This window comes from Nanorana parkeri, unplaced genomic scaffold (assembly GCF_000935625.1).
Source record: "Nanorana parkeri isolate BGI_ZX_2015 unplaced genomic scaffold, ASM93562v1 scaffold618, whole genome shotgun sequence".
NCBI lineage: Eukaryota > Metazoa > Chordata > Amphibia > Anura > Dicroglossidae > Nanorana > Nanorana parkeri.
The window spans coordinates 500929-508753 of NW_017306886.1; the positions used below are offsets into that span (position 1 = coordinate 500929).

Sequence of the window (7825 nt, forward strand, 5' to 3'; positions counted from 1 at the left end):
ATTCTTCCACAGCAGTAATATACTTTCTTACTAAATGTACCCACACATATTATATATTGTTTTTTAGAGGACAGATATGGCTATATAATTATATCACATATGTGTACCTAACCCCTCACTTAGTTTGAATAAAATAAAAAAAAATGAGGAAAAAAACTAGAAGAAAACACTTTTTTCACAAGTTTTGATTATTATTATTTTTTTTAGAATTTTTTTATATTAATTATAGTATAAAAAATATATTTATATATAATTTATATTTTCCTAATTTTGTTTTACACTTTATTTTAATTTTTTTACACTTTGTAAAAAAAATAAAAATAAAAAAAAAAAACTTTTTTTTTTCTTGTCAGTTTATATCAAGCAATCACTATGACAGCTTGATAAATTAACTTTTTTATTTTATTTTTGGCTATTAGGCTGATCCAAACTTAGGAACAGCTAATAATAACCTTAGAGACTGATCCTGACTTTAGTCAGATTCAGATCTCACTAAAAGCTCTTTGATCGTGCCTAGACGATCAGAAATGATACATTTCACTAAAAGAGATACATTGTATCCTTTCAGTGAAATGTATCTAAACATCGGGCTCTCGAGCTGTCAAAACAAATAGCAGAGAGGTGAGGTGAGTCACTGCTGCCTCTCTGCTATTTTGAGCTGTCAAATACGGGATCGCAAATTGCGGTCCTCTATTTGCATGTAACGGCTTCATTCTTTCATTAATGAAAGGAAGAAGCTTTTACAAAAAGCTTAATTATTTCATTAATTAATGCCTCAATACTGAGACATTAATGAATGATGTTAAATGCTGAGAATCAGCAAATACCGGCATTACAAAGCCTGATATAACTCGTCACGTACAGTGTACGTGGCCAGTCATATAGGCACAAAGTGACAAGACGTACACTGTACGTCTCCCGTCACGAAGGGGTTAAAATCATTACTATTATTATTTTCATTTACTTACAAATAGAGTTCATCTACTTTCTGCTCCAGTTTTGGCACAAGTGATGAAAGTGCCAAAGTGTTGCATCTTGGGAAGTTTACATTAGCAGAGCATTGCTGGGAAATCTCATCTGTAATCTCATAAGATCGATAAGATCTCAGGGAAAGGCATTTTCCTCCCCTGAGATGATGTGCATGGCCACATGTCCTAGTCACATGTCCTAGTCACATGTCTAGTCACATGTGACACAGTTCAAGGGTGTATATGGAGAGCTAGTAATCTGCCCTTAGTTAACATGGCCACTGACAGAAAACTGGTAAAGAAAAAAGAAATACAGAATGCAAAGAATACAAAGCCTGTAATTATCTAAACACTTATCTGTGTTTGTAGTAGCGATGCACCATTACTGATACAAGTTTTATAATGGTGCTGATACCGAGTATTTGTGCGAGTACCCAAATGCTCCAATACTAACCCCTGATACCGGAATTTCCAGTCAGAGGGAGATTATCTCTGACAGGCAGTGCTGCAAGAGAATATGGAGATAGCTACACGGCCAATCAGGAAGCGCCGCCCTGCTTCCGGATTGGCCGGGAAGCCTGCCCCATGCTGTTTGGCCAGCTCAATGCTGATTGGCCTTCCGGTATCCTGATTGTCCAGGAAGCCTGCTTCCCGGCTAATCAGCATTAAGCTGGCCACTCAGCATGGAGCCGGCTTCCTGGCCAATCAGCATTGAGGTGGCCAAAAAGCATGGAGCCAGCTTCCCGGCCAATCAGGAAGCTGGGCAGCAGAAAATAACCCGGCGCCCAGTTTCCTGTTTGGCTGGGAAGCTGGCTCCATGCTCCCAGAAGTACTGGTATGGGCATATGGTATCGGCGAGTACCAAAAGATAAATATGGGTACTCGATACCGGAAAACCGGCATCGGTGCATACCTAGTTTGTAGATTGCTATTACTAAACATTTCTAAAGGTGTGTTTGTTGTTATTTTAAAGATATGCGTAAAGGTCCACTTTAAGGGCCCATTCACACTTTGCCGTGTTTGTGCATTGCAATAAAATGCATGCACAATAACGCGTGTTGTGTCAAGCATCAACGTGCATTGTGGTGAGGCAGTCCATTCATTTTGAATGTTTTGCTAACACAAAAGAATGGACAAGACAACAGACATGCAGCATGGTGATGCATACCTCCCCACTTTCTGAGATGATAAAGAGGGACATTCTATAAGACAATGTATTTAGGCAATGCATGCCCCCAGTTACACCGACCATTAAGAATTTATAAGCCAGAGATAATTGGTTGAACCAAGAATTTTTTTCACCATTACTATTCCTTTATACTTCCTTTTGAAATAGTAAAGAAGATAATAAAGAAATAACACAGAATTTTAGTGCAGAATAACACTTTTGGTAGATAAATAGAACCTTTTCATAGATATCTCTACATCTGACTAAAAAGAGAGATAACTGAGAAGGAAAGAGGGACAAAGGCATTTGGTTCAAAATCAGGGACAGTTGGGAGGTATGCTGTAGCGCATTATATGCTGAGCTAAGTTGCTTTAGCACATTGGGCTGCCCTTCCAAAAGGCAACGCTCTACATCTCAAAACAGTGTTTTGGACCAAAATAATATTTCAGTTTTGCATGACTGCTCACAGGTGTATTCAAATGCTGGCTTCCTATATTTCTTGGGACTTCTGTTAGTGAGATACATATTTCCATCATATGTTCTCGTTCTATATAACTAAAGCAGCTATTACAGATTAAATAATTGTGTCCAGGTCTCCTTAAATGTTTTCCATCATAAAAAATAAACAAGTAATTAAAAAGCACAGCTGTATTAGTCACAGTATTATTATAGATAAGAACCTGCTAGAAAATTATAATCTGTGGAAACTGTAAGAGATATAAAATTCATCCCCCAGTGAGTTATTGATGGCAGGGCCCAGCACAAATTTGTCAGCATAAATTCAGAGATGATTTGAGGATCTACAGCCGAGTGATACACAAGTCAGCTACATTTTTGTTAATAGTAAGGGTTTAATAGTCAATAGAAATAGTTATTAGTTTGCACTGAATGCAATTTTAAGATTTAAGGTTTAGTGACACTTTAAACGTAGGGGCTTCATTAGTTTTCTTTTTTAGACTTGTTGCCTTTATTTTCACCTGGAGATCCTACTAGTAAGTCTGATATTTTTCAACTTCCTTCAACAGACCAAGCTGCCCAGCAAAAATGGCAGATAGAGGGTTGAGACAAACCATTGAACACTGACAAGGGTGCTTACAATGGTTAGTTTTTATTCATTTATGTAAAACCTTTACCCCAAAAGAAAAAATTAAATAGTTGCTGTAACTGCCTAAAAGTGTAAGCTGGGGTTGGGATTTAATTTGTTAGTCAAGTCCATTTAAATTTTCTAGTGCATCTAAACTTACGCTCTCCACAGGATGATAATGCTACCATCCAAAGGTGGGTCCATTCTTGCTTCTCCATAGAGTGGAGCCACCTTAAGATAGGAAGTGTGTTACTGGCCAGATCACCAGGTGAAAGTAAAGAAAAAAAAAGCCAAAAAAAGAAAACTAATGTAGCTGTTACATTTAAGGACTGGTATACTGCAATATATTATATTTTTTTTAGGTTTAAATATGCTTCAAGCTTAATCTGTAGTGTGGCAAGCCAAAATCAACCAAACTAAGTTTTGGTCAACCAAATAGCCAAATATGTGTAGAGATTTGGAGATTTTGGGGGTGGGGCTGATCTGGAGGTTTCAGTGTTTAGTATTTAGAAACTGTTAGTTAAAATGTCAGACTGTGCTATGTGTTGTTTACACACATGTAGTTCTGATTTCATAGTTTATTGTTGACTGATCGTATAGTAAGCTAAAAGGAATTGATATGGGTAACAGAACTTAACCTTGCTGGAACGCACTGGAGAGCATGTGAACTGGCCCTCAGTGGGACAAAGCCAGCAAAGAAAAAAACCTTTCAGATATGGGGGGGGGGCTGATCTGGAGGTTTCAGTGTTTAGTATTTAGAAACTGTTAGTTAAAATGTCAGACTGTGCTATGTGTTGTTTACACACATGTAGTTCTGATTTCATAGTTTATTGTTGACTGATCGTATAGTAAGCTAAAAGGAATTGATATGGGTAACAGAACTTAACCTTGCTGGAACGCACTGGAGAGCATGTGAACTGGCCCTCAGTGGGACAAAGCCAGCAAAGAAAAAAACCTTTCAGATATGGGGGGGGGGCTGATCTGGAGGTTTCAGTGTTTAGTATTTAGAAACTGTTAGTTAAAATGTCAGACTGTGCTATGTGTTGTTTACACACATGTAGTTCTGATTTCATAGTTTATTGTTGACTGATCGTATAGTAAGCTAAAAGGAATTGATATGGGTAACAGAACTTAACCTTGCTGGAACGCACTGGAGAGCATGTGAACTGGCCCTCAGTGGGACAAAGCCAGCAAAGAAAAAAACCTTTCAGATATATACCTTCTCCTTTTTTTGTTTCCAGAAATGTTTTGGATTGAATTGTTTTAACATTTTACAAAGGCCTCTTTTTTATGTTTTGGACAGTGTCAAATGGCTAAATCCCCATGTATTTTTTTTCCTGTCTGTATCCCATTGAGGACATTTCCCTTAAATGCTTTCCTTAATTTGCAGAACCTCAGAGAAGATCTCTCCAGCTGGCTGTCAAAATACCTGAACAATCTGCAGGCATTGTTCAGGTATTTTGAGAGCCAGCAGGGCCCACTAGCAAGATACTGAAGCTTGGCCCAGTGGGAGTTTCCTCCATTCACACAGTTTTGTGTGGATGGAGGAATCTGTTGCACTTTTTCCATCTGACCATAGAAAATCTGCAGATAATCTATAGGTGTATGGCCAGCTTTAGACAGCTGTTACTGGAACAGGTGTCCTCACTGCAGGATTTCCCCTGTATTTCTGTTCTGGTGACAGCTGTAGATTTGTGAATTTCCCAATAGTCACCAGGAAAAATAGAAAGCTTAAAGTGACCCTAAACTCAGGAGTTGAACCTTAAAAATGCATTTAAGTACCTTAACTATTAACAAAAATGTATCTTATTTGTGCATCACTCGGCTGTAGATCCTCAAATCATCTCTGAATTGGTGCTGACACTGTCTCTCCTTTTGGAGGGTGGCTAAATTTGTTTCGCATGTTCCCTGTGTTTGTTGTAAAGTAGCCATTGGCCCATGCTCCCTCCCATACCCTTCAAGGTACTTGAATGCATTTTTTATGTTTAACTCCTGAGTTTAGTGTCACTTTAAATGTATCAGGAGAGGACGAATACAGCAATAAAAACCTGACAGGGTTTGTAAGTCTTCTCCGTGTTACTTCAGTGTCCTGAAATGTTGTTGAGGTCAGCAGGAGGAACCACTGACAACAGCAGGGAATTGACACCTCTGGAAGAGTCTGTTTCCCAGCAGACTCCAGCTGAGTATTTCACATGAACAGAACAGCATTCTGGCAGCACAGGCAGCAGGAAAATAAAATATTCACCCCCTGGTAGCCCTCTTTGGGGATGTTTGGAAATGTTTTTTTTACTGACAGGGTCACATTATGACATTATGCGACCAGAAATATGTTAATTCTAAAAATACAGAGCTCATTAGTTTGATATTTAGATGCAATAATCCTGGAACTATAACAAATAATAAATTAAGTTAAATATATTAAATTTAAATCAAAGTATTGCAAAATCCCTATAAGTAGTTAAGAAATTGTTAGTCATCAGTGACACTGTCAGGATGACCCTTTTAGCTATGGCAAAGAAATTATATTGTAAAAAAGAAAGCAATTGAAATAGTGTATTCATTTTCAAACATTGAAAAAAAAAAAGCTTTTTGTTCTGTCAGATGTGTTTTTTTTCCTTTGAACTTTGTACTGCATTTCCCTTAAAAAAAAATCGTGTTGTTTTGAAATCAAATAGTTTTGCCTGAGGAACTCTAAAGATATAAACCTGGTAGTTTAGATTGAATTTTTTGATTTCAGAAATATAGCACCTTTTTTTCCCTGATAACTGAGCTATAGCATATTTTTTATTTATTCTTCTATTCAAGCCAAAATACCTCAAGAGTGCAAGAACATCTCAGTGAAATAAGAAATGAAAGAGTTTTAGTTGAGAGAACTTTTAGTACAAACAGTCGTAGCTTTTTACTGTAGAATAATAATAGAGAATATGTCTTACAAACAGGCAGATTTCACAGATATGGGCAAAAACATTGCAAATGACAGCTCTTTGAAGTCTAATAAATGTAAAAATATGTCTCTTTTCAGTTTGGGTAATATCTGCGTTGTTAGAGCAAAGGGAGTTTCTTTGCTCGCTAGTGGTAGACTTAGGTCTTGTACGCTGCAGTTCTTTTATCATTGCTTGGTTCATTAATTAAAAAGAACCTCTGCAAAAAGGTGATGATTGCCTGACACAGCAGATCACCAACCACTTGGCAGATGGAAGTTGTCACTTTATTAACAAGGTTGAAAAAAATAAACAGGCCATTGAGTTCAGTCAGTTTGTATAAATTTGAATGTTGCTTGTTCAGATGAAAGAAAAAGTAACATGATTTTTGACCCCCTCAATAAAGGCTGGATTAATTACTTGGATCAGAATTTTTACTAATTAAATGTAAAGATCGTAGATGTAAATTCTAGTAAGAAAGACAAAAACTTACTTTTTTATTGGCTTTTTTCTGTAAGCCATCTGTGAGATTTACACAGCCCTGCCATGCAGCACAGTCATGCAGCTTCAGTTAAAGGAGAACTATTGGGAGAGTAAATACTATATAGTATATACTCTTCCCAATAGTTTGAGCTGGCATGGGACAATGCAGCTGTCACACACCGGCTCTATAGCTCAAGAACTAAGCAATCATCATTGCTGATCGCTCAACTCACAGCTTCTCCATGCAGAGAGATGTGACCTCAGTCACTGCTCCCCACAGGTAATCTCCCTTCCCTCTCTCTATTCCTCCAGCATTCACTGGAGGGGCAGGCAGGGGAGGGAGTGGGCCCAGCTGGCTCTGGCTCCAGAGAGGCAGAGCCAGCTTTCAATCAGGCAACGGGTGGATCTCAACAATATTGCATGGCTCTGCACTGTATTTTGGACAGTAGCCCACTATTTGCTGAGATTGGGTCACAGATGTACATTAGTAGCAAATAGTAAATGTACTCCTGTGACCTAAAAGAGAACTAAAGCCAAAAAAAGGTTTAGCTTTAGTTTTCTTTAAAGCATACGCTCAGGTCCCCTGCCAATGCTCAGCCTGTGACTGAACATTAAGGGAGCTGCAACAGACTGTTTAGATCTTCTCTTGGCTCTCTCTTCCCATCTACATGTTCCTTGTTAGTACATGTGGACATTAATTGGTCCTTAGTACTGCCCTCTCCTTCTCCTACTCTGAGCACTGCTGTGCAAAGTCTGAGAGAGGTTGGCATCAAGTAAAATTTTAAATTCAGGTATTTTTTTCTAGTTGCATTTTAAACAAACTGCATATATTTTTTAATAAATACATAACCTAATTTTGTATTAATTTCTTCTTGGACTTCAGTGTTAAGAGCAAAGATTGAGGTTCTTACAAATGGCTATTCTTCACTGATTCGTTTAACCCTTTTGCTTTCTATTTTTCATGTGCACAATTAAACTTTCATCAAGAACTCGAAAACTCTTTTAAGACTACCGAACCATATATTTTTTGAATGCAGACAAACTATAGCATTAACAGATATTATATAATTGTTTTTGTACATTTAAAGGAGAACTATGAGGTGAGTGCTTTTCACTCCCCTTATAGTTCTAGCCGACCTGTGACAATGAGACTGTCACAGGTCGGCTCAGTAGATCAGGAGGTGAGCGAACACATGCCGGT

The 7825-nt window shown here is 37.8% G+C and overlaps 1 protein-coding gene across 1 annotated transcript in view; it reads left to right on the plus strand.

Moving 5' to 3' along the window:
• The window catches only part of GADL1 (glutamate decarboxylase like 1), a 187735-nt gene that overhangs the window by 150867 nt on the left and 29043 nt on the right, over window positions 1–7825 (plus strand). The window lies entirely within an intron of this gene.